The following is an 11136-nucleotide window of genomic DNA, read 5'->3' as shown; positions in this document are numbered from 1 at the left end:
GTCCAGGAACCAAGGGGTGGAGCCAGGAGCATCCCTGATTTATCATAACCCCCATTTGAAGAATAAGAATGGCTTATTCCTGCAACTTTAGGTTCTGTCTTCTGATGGTCCTGACCCCCAGAGGGGTAACACTTCCATGAGGTACCAGAAGAGATTCATTGAATTTCAAATTACAGCACCACCCAGTCACTTCAAGATTCTCATGCCATGAGACCAGTAGGCAAGGACAGGGTCATCATCTAGATGATGTATATCATCTGGGTAAATTGACTTAAATCACCAGAGGTGGGACTGAAGTGGTTCAGGAAGGAATATTTTTGGCATTTAGGTGATGTGTAGCTGAATCTCTTTATTATCCTCTGCCAAATTGTTTTGATGACAAATGAACAAATGTAGCAGCCACATCCTGAAAGGGCACAGTGACCAGGGGCTCAAACTCCTGAGGAATGAGGTCTGGGCACCACCAGGTAAGCTGCATAGACCAGGACAGATTCCAGCTGAGAGTGGGAGGACTTAGAACGTAGTATGAGAGGTAATGTATAAGTTGACACTTCAGGACCAGCTGCAGTGGCAGGAGCTGTAGTTTACCCCAATTATCTACCGTTTGTAAATTTATCCAGGAATTGCACCTATAACCCAGAATCCTGGAAAGCTTATTCCTATTGGAGTGAACTTACTTTATGAAACAATCCATCCATGCAGTGCAAGGGGTGGACTGTAGTGATATTGTGGCATCTGCTCAGGTCTTCCTTGAGACTGAGACATTTGTTTCTCAGTTGTGGGGTGGGTTGGCTGACAGCAGCTCACATATAGGCCTCACAGAAAATGCCCTCAGCAGAACGAAGCTGCCTTGCCAAGGTTATGACCTCCCAACTAGTTAATGATACAGGGATATAAAGACCAATCAAATTTGCCTTAATTTAAGATGACTCTGAAGGACTCTCCAAGATCCAGAGCACCATGGAATAGCTGATATCTCTCTCGCAACTGCATTGTACCCTAGCTTTTATTCTAAATCATGCTTCATATATTCCTTTACTGATGTTCTTCTGACAACACAAACCTCCATCTCTGAGCCTTTTTCCAGAAAATCAGAACTAAGACAGCCCAGCATTTCAATTTTGGAAGGCAATAAAGGAGAAGTAAGAACTTCTGGTTATTTCCTTGGCCTATTCCTTAGGACTTTTTCTCCTACAATAATCTCATTCTCTCCTCATCTATGTGTTGCCATTCCAAAATATAGTAGTCCCTCCTCATCCATAGGTATAGGTCCAAGACCCTGAGTGTATGCCTGAAACTACAGATAGTACAAGCCCTTCATGCAAACACTTGCAGTATTGTGACAGTCTGTTAACTAAGAAAGCTACAAAGTGACAATCAGGTGGGTAGCATATACAGTATGGATACACTGGACAAAGGAACAATTCATGTCCTGAAAAGAATAAATAGAGATTTCCTCACACTACTTAGGCATGCAATTTAACTTATGAATTGTTTATTTCTGAAATTTTCCATTTAAACTTTTTGGACCATGGTTGATGATAGGTAACTGAAACTGTGGGAAGCAAAACCACAGAAAAGGGGGAACTACTATAAAAGCAAAACCCAAAGATGCTCCAGTCTCCCCAGAGTCTTCTTTTGGTTCTAGTGTGCACACTATCTGCTTGTCAATGAGAAGAGGCTGACCTGCCTCAGAAGGGTGTTTCAGTTGCCCCATCCCACGTTCTTTGTGTACAGAGGTCCTCTCAGGGAAATGTGAATAAAAAGAAAAGTTTGCTGTCACCATTTAACCTTGCATTATGTAATGGACATTTTCATCCCCCCACCAAGTTAAAATCAAGCCAATCCAGACCACGTGCAGCTTATTACAACTCTGTTCCTCCTGGGGTAGTAGCAACAGCTAATATTATTGTTCTAAATATACAGAAGCCAGTTTTTTTTTCTTTTTTGCTGTTGTTATTTTTGTTAGTACAAACCCAGAAGATCAACTAGGCCCTTTTATATCCTCCAGAACAATTGAGATGTATTTGGGTTTTTTGTTTTTGGTTTTCTAAAAGTTTCAACTGACTCATTTGGTGGGAACAAATTCACATGTCAGCATGTGGTCTAACCAATATGAAAAATCCATAGGAGGAAAAACATAACATTTTCAAATTAGATATATTCAGTCATTACACATTCTTGTTCCCTCCCCTTATTTAAAAAACTATTGACCGGCACCCCTCCTTATCAACTATGATCATGGGCCTGATTGATCACCATCAGTCCTGTTGTCTCACTCAGGTCACTAAGAAGAACAGCTTTGAGTGAAAGGGAACTTATTGCAAGAAATGCCTCATGAAACTTGAAATGAACATATAGGAAATCCAAACCTGTTGAAAACTAAACAAATTATTTGTTCTCTTTCTCTACCACCTGCAAGGCACCTTCACCTTCCTTCTCAGCTTCTTTCCGTGACTTTGTTCCACATCTGGATTTTTGTTGTTGTTGTTTGTTTGTTTATTGACTCTATATTTACTCCCCAGACCTCATGGCCCAGTAAGGCTGCTACATCTCAGTTCTCTAGCTAAAGGCACCTCTTCAAATTCTTGTGTCTTCTATTCAAGTGCTTCAGGTTGAGTCTGAAGTCCCTGATCTACCTGTTATAAAAATAGTTACCCAACCTCATTCTTCAGCAAAGCCTATAGAGTTTTCTGAAATAATGAGGATTGGCCTTTTCAGGCACCCCAAACATATTTACTATGTTTCTTGGATATATAATTGAACCTCTTAACAAATTCATTCTGTTCCCTCTGACAGATAGTGAAGTGAGAGAGAAACTGTCCATCTCCTTGAACCTGAATATCATGTTTGGTTTTATATGGAGGTGCCCAACAAAAATGAGACTACTAAACCAAAGGTTCAAGAGTATAAAGTTTATTTTTGAAAAACAAGTAAATGGAGGAGGGATAGTTATTACAGTATTTTTTTCAATAAATTTTTAAATGTATCATTTATTTCTAATTTTAAAAATATATTAATTGAAAGCAATCAAATAAATTCCCTTTGAATCCCACTTCTCAGGATGCAAACTTAAGTAACTAACCATGACAGTATATAAAAATTACCATAATGAAACACATTAGGGATATATATAACTGGAAAAGTGTTACATATCTAACAAGAGGAATTTCAGTACAAAATTTTTAAAATAATTTTAGTTGTAGAGGGACACAATACCTTTATTTTAATTATTTATTTTTATGTGGTGCTAAGGATTGAACCCAGTGCCTCACACATGTGAAACTCTACCACTGAGCTACAACCCCAGACCTCGGTGACAAATTTATGTTTAGTGGATAAGGTTGGCTATCATGTTATCATTAAAAATAATCTTTTTGAAGACTATTTACTAACATGGAAAAGTGTTCATAATATGGTAAAGGAAAGTCAAAAGACAAAATTATATCTATATCTATATATATATTATATATATAAAATTTTATATATTTGCTATATATATGAATATATATATATAATTTTATATATTTGCTATACTATGAATGCTCCATATGTACACATACATATTCCATTTTATCTTAAAATATTTGCATATAATGCAATTAAAGAAGAAAAAAGGCTGGGGCTAGGGTTGTGGCTCAGTGGTAGAGCACTTGCCTAGCATGCATGAGGCACTGCATTCAATCCCCGGCACCACATAAAAATAAACAAATAAAATAAAGGTATCCATCTACAACTAAAAAAATTTTTTAAAAAGAAGATAAAAAAGAAATACATTTAAATTTCAACAGAGCTTATTTTTGAATGGTGGGGATATAGATAATTCTAATTTCTTCTTGATTGTTGACTTTCCCAAATTGTCAAAGATATATTATTTTTGTAATGTAGACTATGTCTAAAATACATGTTCTAATGACTTCTTGCTTGAATTTTTTGATTAATTTCTTCAGCCTTCCACCTCATGACAATGGATTTAAAACAGTGCTGGCTGAAGGAGAGAAAAGATGGCTGAGCCATTATGAAACATGACCAGAGCTAGCTTGGAGTTATTATTCCTCAGCTCATCTTTTGCTCATGTAGGAAGATTCCGCAGAAGCCAATAATTGTTTCAGAACTGCCATCTAACAGTAGGTATTTCTTACTCCTGGTTACAAGCTAACCTGACCTAACCTTGGCGATCATCGATAGTCAGTCTCGCAGTCCTGCTCCATCATGCCTGGGGTGGCTCACAGATTTTGTGAAATGATCACTTCCACCTTTTCTTCTTTTTTAATGAATGGTTAAATTTATTATGATAGCAGAGTGTTGACAAGCACGGCAGAGACTAAGAATATAGTTACTCCTCAAAATAAAATATTCAGCATTTTGACTGGCCTGGCTGAAGATTTATTTGGCAATAATTTCTTGGTTAAAATTCCCTGAGGTTTGTTTATATGGCTATTTTGGGTCCTTATTTTAAGTATATCAGCATTTTTTCCACAGCTTTAAGCTATTCTCATCTCAGCATGTAGGAAGTTAATAGGTAGCACAGAAGCTCGTTGCTTTAATTCCAGTAAGAACATAATTGTCTAAAAATGTAAGGCACCAGCCCTCCATCGCTCTGAAGGACTGACAAAGATGGCCGTGAACTCAAACTCATCCTAGCCATCAGGGCTACTAGGCAGGCAACAGGAGCAACCGAATTGGCAATACCTGGCACCAAATAATTTACAGTCACTGCCCATGAAGATGGAATAAGAACCACTTGGAATTTTCCTTTTGTTTTGTTTTTTTCCAGAAACAAAACTGCACAAGTTTTTTGGGTTTTTTTGTTTTTTTTTTTTTTTTTTTTTTTTTTAAGAAGAGTAAAGGAATGCAGTCCCATTTGAGGCGATTAACATCTAGATGACACATTCACCCCAGTGGTACCACCACTCCTCAAGACATCTGTGGAATTCCTGTTTTGGAATTGCTCTCAAATATAGTTTTAATAATGCATCAGAAAATTAGTCTCCTTAGTTTCTAATCACACATGAATGAGATTAAAACATCAGATTACTCAACTTATTTACCAGACTGGGCTCCAGATGCCTTTTGCATTTTCTAAATAGCAGATCCTCTCACAAAACCAAAGTTTGCTACCAATAAATCCTTCAAAACCACATGCCTTGGTCTAAGACAGGAATTCCAAAAGGAGAATTCCAAACAGGATTAGAAGAATCACTGGGATAAGTGTACAGCCTTCTAACCTAACAACCCTGAACAGGGCATTTGGATCTGTAAGACCAGACACACTTAAAAAAAAAAAAAATTCTAACATTCTTTGATCCCACCAACAGTGAGCGGGGGCCAGCTATGCCCCAGAAGATGCAGTGGCAGAGATACACTAGGGTTAGCCTTTTCTCTAGACCAATGCCAACCTCAAGAGAACAAATTTCAAGATGTGACTTAACATGCTATTTTAGAATTATGCTAACTTGAACATCCCAATCAGAAAAATATGTATAGAATAGGGTGCTTGAAAAGTTGGAAAGATAACAATTTTAAAGTCTTTTCCTTTCTTTTTTTCTTGTCTTTAAAAATTTTTTTTCGCCTAGGTAGGACTTTGAAGCAAAGCAGGGAGGTGCTTTTGCATTCAGCTAAATTTAATTTATGTGCCTGGATAACCTCTGAGAATTTAGAAATTTACCTAACCTGAAATATACACAACTGTAGCTACCGACATCCCTTACAGTTGTTGTTATAAAGAACTAAAACCTTAAAATGCTGTTTAAAGTATCTTTGCAACATCAATATCAACATTAACATTCTCTCTGTACTGGCAAAAATAGTTCAACCGATCAATGACAATTAATTCAGTTTTAGTTGACATTTATAATTCAGACACCAAGAATTGTGCCACGTGCCAAAACACATGTTCTAGCTAGACTTTGTCAGCTGCAAGGACCTCAAATGTTGGGGTCTTCCTGTAACTGTAAAAAGGATGCCCTCTCCCAAGGCCCAGCTACAGTTCTGGAAGGTCACCCCTGCACTTCTGAATGTCTAGGTATCTGCAGATCCCTTAAGTTTAGTGGTATCTTGGGCTGGGGGAAGTAGTCTTGCTTGTGAGATGGCAGTAGGTGGGCAGGCAAAATCTGGAAAGACAGACAACTTGATATTCCCATGCAGAAGACAACCGGACACTTAACCAAACAGAATTGCATCGCCAAGAGAACATCAAAGTCCCTGACATACCCCAGATCATTATCTCATGTTGGGTGGCCTCTCCTGGAATTCAAGGTCTACTACTAAGAGTGCTCCCCCCACTTTTTAAGGCACCCCAAATTTGGGGGTGAGAGTCAGCCAGTTGGTCTCCTCAACCAGGACTCCTCCTGCATCATTTCCCAAGCTCCATCCTTCTGTCCTTTAGGTCCTCAAGGATTGGTCCATATAATGGAATAGCCTTACACAGTCTTTACATAAATGATACCATCATTGCATCTAAGAAATAAAAGTACCTGCCCTTTTTGACATTGATCTTGATTTTGTCTACTTCATCTACTTCTCATGGGTTCTTCTGAGATGCTGAGGGCAGATGTCTGAGACTGTGCTCTTGCACCTGCCCACCCCCCCAACCCTTCTTGACAAGTCAGTAATGCACATGCTTAGTGTGAATCTCAGACTAAAGAGCACAACTCCTCTAACCCAGGATTCTCTCTTTGTCAGAAATTATTAACAAATTATTTTCAACTCTCTAAAAACCATTACCCAATGATACCAATTGCCCAAAGCTCTATTTCTAAAATCTCATCAATTCAAATTAATTCATCCCTACCAACTTGAAAAGGTGTGTCTTGATTGAAAGACAAATCTCTTTGGGCAGATAGGCCTGAGAATACGCCATCGGTGCATAAATTCTCATTCTAAGTTACTATAACATAAAGAAATAGTGGAAGTAATTGAAATTGGGGTATATAATTGGGACTGTCAGTTTTGCTTATTAATGTAAAATAAGTAGTGTATACTAAGTAGACCAAAGATACTGGGGTTATTGGTTCAAGGTAAATAAGAATTTAAATGATTTGCTCTTATATAGGAAAGTTTTGTAAACAAAAAGAAAAACCTTGATTTGTGATGCTGGTTTTTTTTCTGTGATGTTACTAACATCCCTAAGAGTTTTAGGAAGAATTTTTGATTAATGCAAACGTGTACCGCCATTACATTCCAGTTACCTTAGTGGCTGGGAATTCAGGTAATAAATGATCACAGTTAAAATTGCCCTTGATTTGTTCAAATCTAAAGAGGATGATGTATATTTTCCTCCTTGCTATCAAAGAAAATGTTAGAGTCTTAATATTATATCACATACCTGCTTTGAATCTTTGTGTTGATAAATTATATATATATTTTTTTATTTCAAAGTATCTTGTAGCTGCATAATCAGAACGAGTAGACATTAGCATTGGCTTTTGCCTTTATTTTGTAGGCAATATATAGTGCCTAACATATGCAGGCATTGCATTTGGCTTTGCAAAATATAACAATGATAGTTTCTATCCTCAAGGAAATTAATCTATCTGCAAAGATGGATAAATTAACAACTGTAAAGAATGTGATGTAATACATTAATGAAAATATGGACAAAGAACCTTGAAGGCATAGAGATGGTAGTAAATAATACATTTTTTTTAAAAATTGAGTATTAACCAAATGTTTATCTGCTCCCTTTAGGCTACACTGGAATGACAATTGTGAAGTGGATGAGTTATGCTAACCCTGACGCAATCTGGTACATATATTGGTTTTCTTCTCTCCTGTAGACACCTCTGCCTTATTTGCTAGAGAATATTGAGCAACAGTAGGCATTCATGATTTCCAAGCACTCAGAGAATTGCTGTGTGGCCACTGAGAGAATTTTTCTTGATTGCTTTGGATTAAGAATTGCTACTCGGGTGAAATTAAGCCAAAACAGCACTCAGGAAGCAAGATATTTTGCTTGAGCAGAACATAAATCCAAACTGGAAATGGGGGCTGCCTGGGCTCGCTGTTCTGTAGTGCTTTTGAGCCTGTGAATCCCATCGCCAAGTCCTTGCTTCCAGACCTCAGGACATGGCTTCAGCAGGTCTGCCTGCTCCAAACCCACGCTTCCCTTTGCTTTCATTCTGTGGTTTCCAGGCCCGTTTCAAGAATGCAATGCAAAATTATAATTTCATGGAATATTACGCAATTCTAATAGAAGGTCACTGAACTTGTCAAATTTCATTGACTACCAAGTCAGGTAGGTGAGTGGTCAATGGTTACAATTTGAATGATCCATTTTATGGTTTTAATATTTATATCCCCTCCAAAACTCATGTTAAAACTTAATCCCCAATGTTATGGTATTAAGAAGTGTGGCCTTTGGGAGGTCGTTAAGTTATGAGGACCCCATTTAGTGCTTTCAGAAATGAAGCTTGAAGGTCCCTTGCCCTTTTGTCTTTCCCACCACGTGAGGACACAGTGTTCCTCCACTTGGTAAATGCAGCAACAAAGGTATCTGGAAAGCAGAGAGCAGTCTTCATGAGACACCAATTCATCTAGTGCCTTGATCTTATACTTTCCAGTCTCCAGAGCCAAGAGAAATAAGTTTCTGTTTTTTTATAAATCATGGTGTCAGGTATTTTGTTATAGCAGCACAAAATGGGCTAAGACGGTCCATTAAAGTAAAAACAAGTGGAGTAACTACAAAGTGAATATGGACCCTTTCATGACCCTCAATGAGGTTATCCCTCTTGGAATGGACATGAAAGAACTGAGTGATGACGAAGAAGTAATGGTGGAGGTAATGTGGAGGTAATGGTGAGGTATCACAGATGAATGTACCTCCCAAAGATGGCAGCAGTCAACTGAGGCTCAAAGGTCTATTTGCAGCATCATTAACTTACTGTGGGAACTTAGTTGAGCTATTTTAACTTCTTCTTACCTTAGATAACCCACCTATAAAAATAAATTAGAGAAAACTACATTGAGATTTTTGAAGTACTTAGATGAAAGATGATATGAGTGGAGAAAACTCCATTTTTACTCAATAAAATACAATATTATTTAGAAAATATAGATTATTTTAAATTGGAGAGTCCCCAATTTTTGATATTAAAAATTATATATTTGGCTTTGTGACCTCTTTATATTACTTTCCTTGTTAATTGTGTATGAGAGGGTTTACATTTTTAATGATAAATGTGATAAACACTCATACTAAGAAATTGATGGCACAGAAGGTTGAAAAGACTGGATTTTTGCCACAAGCAACAAGGTCACCACAAAAATTCTTATCCATTGGACACATTCCTGGAAGTGGGAATGATGGATCAAAGAGTACATGAATTCAAAATCAAATCCTGATGATTATTCCAGAAAACTTTCCACAATTTGTGTCCCTACCAACAGCGTTTGTCTCCATGCCCCCTCCTCAAACTTGGGTGTTACCAAACTTTTAATTTATCAGTGTTTGAAATTAGAATGTGGAATTTGATCGTAGCTTCTTTTTGTATATGTAGTACTTAATTGTAAGAGAAACTGAATGAAGTTTAAATTTTATTAAAACCAGAGACCTTGTTTCAGAATTTAAAAACACTTAAATTATAGATAATACTCTGAAATAATGTAATAAGGGTAACCTAATTTGTGTTAGGAAAAAAAAAAAGAACAGGTAAAATTTTTAAATAAGCAAAAGAAAATTTGATGTGCCCATTGAAAATAGAAAAGAAGGGCTGGGGCTGTCGTTCAGTGGTAGAGCACTTGCTTAGTATGTGTGAGACACTGGGTTCGATCCTCAGCACCACAGTAAAAAATAATAATAATAATAACAAATAAAATAATGGCATGCTGTCCATCTACAACTATAAGAAAAAGAAAATAGGAAAGAAGAAAAAGAAATAGAAAGAAGGCATAATAAATGGAAAACATGGAATAAAATGGCAGCAGGATCTCATTATACATTCTAATATAATAATAATAATTATTGAGCTTGGAGGAGGTGTCCATTATCCAAACTACCCAGGAGGTTGAGGCAAGAGGATCACTAGTTGGAGGCCAGCCTTAACCATTTACCAAGACCCTATCTCAGAAACAGTTCTTATTATATTATTATTTTAAATGATATCTATAACATATGACATATCACTATCATTTAAAATGTAAATTAATTAAAATGGAGATCAAAAGACAGAGAGACCTTTAGTATTTATTATTAATTATTAATATCTTATTAATATCTATTTTAAAAATAGATACAGAAAGGTTGAAACTAAAGTGTTGCAAAAGGATGCACTAATTAATTACAGACCAAAAAAATATGAGAAAACAGCTTCAATATTTACATGCATTATGTTATAATTAATACTAACATTAAAGGAACATTAGATATATTTCTTGGGAAAGGTGGATTATTTAGAAAAGGCATTGGCTCATTACATGGAGAACAATAAAATTGGAGGCCTTACTTACATCATTACATGTAAAAATAAAAAAATATAGAAACTTAATACAAGAAAATGTCGTGGAATTTGTTGAAGAATCCCCCAGAATATAAGCTATAATAATAAAGGTTAATGGGCATGAGGGTGCATCTTTGAAGCGGCAGGGCCAAGTAGGAGGCCTCTGGGTCACTGGAGCTGTGCCCTGAGGAGAGTTGTGGGGTCCTGATGTCTTCCTCCCCTCTTTTCTTTTGTTCCCAGACATGAAGTAAATGAACTTTCTCTGCCACATCCTCCTGCCGTGATGTACTGTGTTGCTGCAAGTCCCAAAGCAACAGGGCCAACCAATCATGCACTGAAACCTCCAGAACCATGAGCCAAAATAAATCTTTCTTCTTGTTAAGTTGATTACCATAGATATTTTCTTACAGTAACAGAAAGCTGACTAACACCTGTGTGCTCCTGTAATTTCCATCTGTTAATGCCCATTGTTTCTGAACTGTGGGAGTACTGTAAACCAGTGTGCCACCGTGTGCCATGTTGGTAGCTGGAAATTGCTCACAGTGAGAATATTTATATCACAGAAATCAGCAGATCTCCAGAGAACCAGTGCTGAAGCCCTTAGCAGCACACTGCTAAGATCCCTGATAGCCCTACAGTAAACACGCCTATTTAACTAACTTACTGTTCCAAATCTTGTTTGATCATGAGATTCTTTTAA

General features: G+C 37.0%; 1 long non-coding RNA gene across 1 annotated transcript; it reads left to right on the top strand.

The window, feature by feature from the left end:
• Positions 1-3989: 3989 nt before the first annotated feature.
• On the top strand, positions 3990-10756 carry LOC114095992 (uncharacterized). Its single transcript, XR_003583336.2, has 3 exons — positions 3990-4127; positions 7690-7747; positions 10677-10756. It is a non-coding gene; the product is annotated as an uncharacterized lncRNA (long non-coding RNA).
• The last annotated feature ends 380 nt before the right edge of the window (positions 10757-11136 follow it).

Source organism: Marmota flaviventris, chromosome 6 (assembly GCF_047511675.1).
Source record: "Marmota flaviventris isolate mMarFla1 chromosome 6, mMarFla1.hap1, whole genome shotgun sequence".
Taxonomy (NCBI): domain Eukaryota; kingdom Metazoa; phylum Chordata; class Mammalia; order Rodentia; family Sciuridae; genus Marmota; species Marmota flaviventris.
The sequence above is the reverse complement of the archived record's forward strand: the minus strand, read 5'-3'. Positions and strand labels throughout refer to the sequence as shown.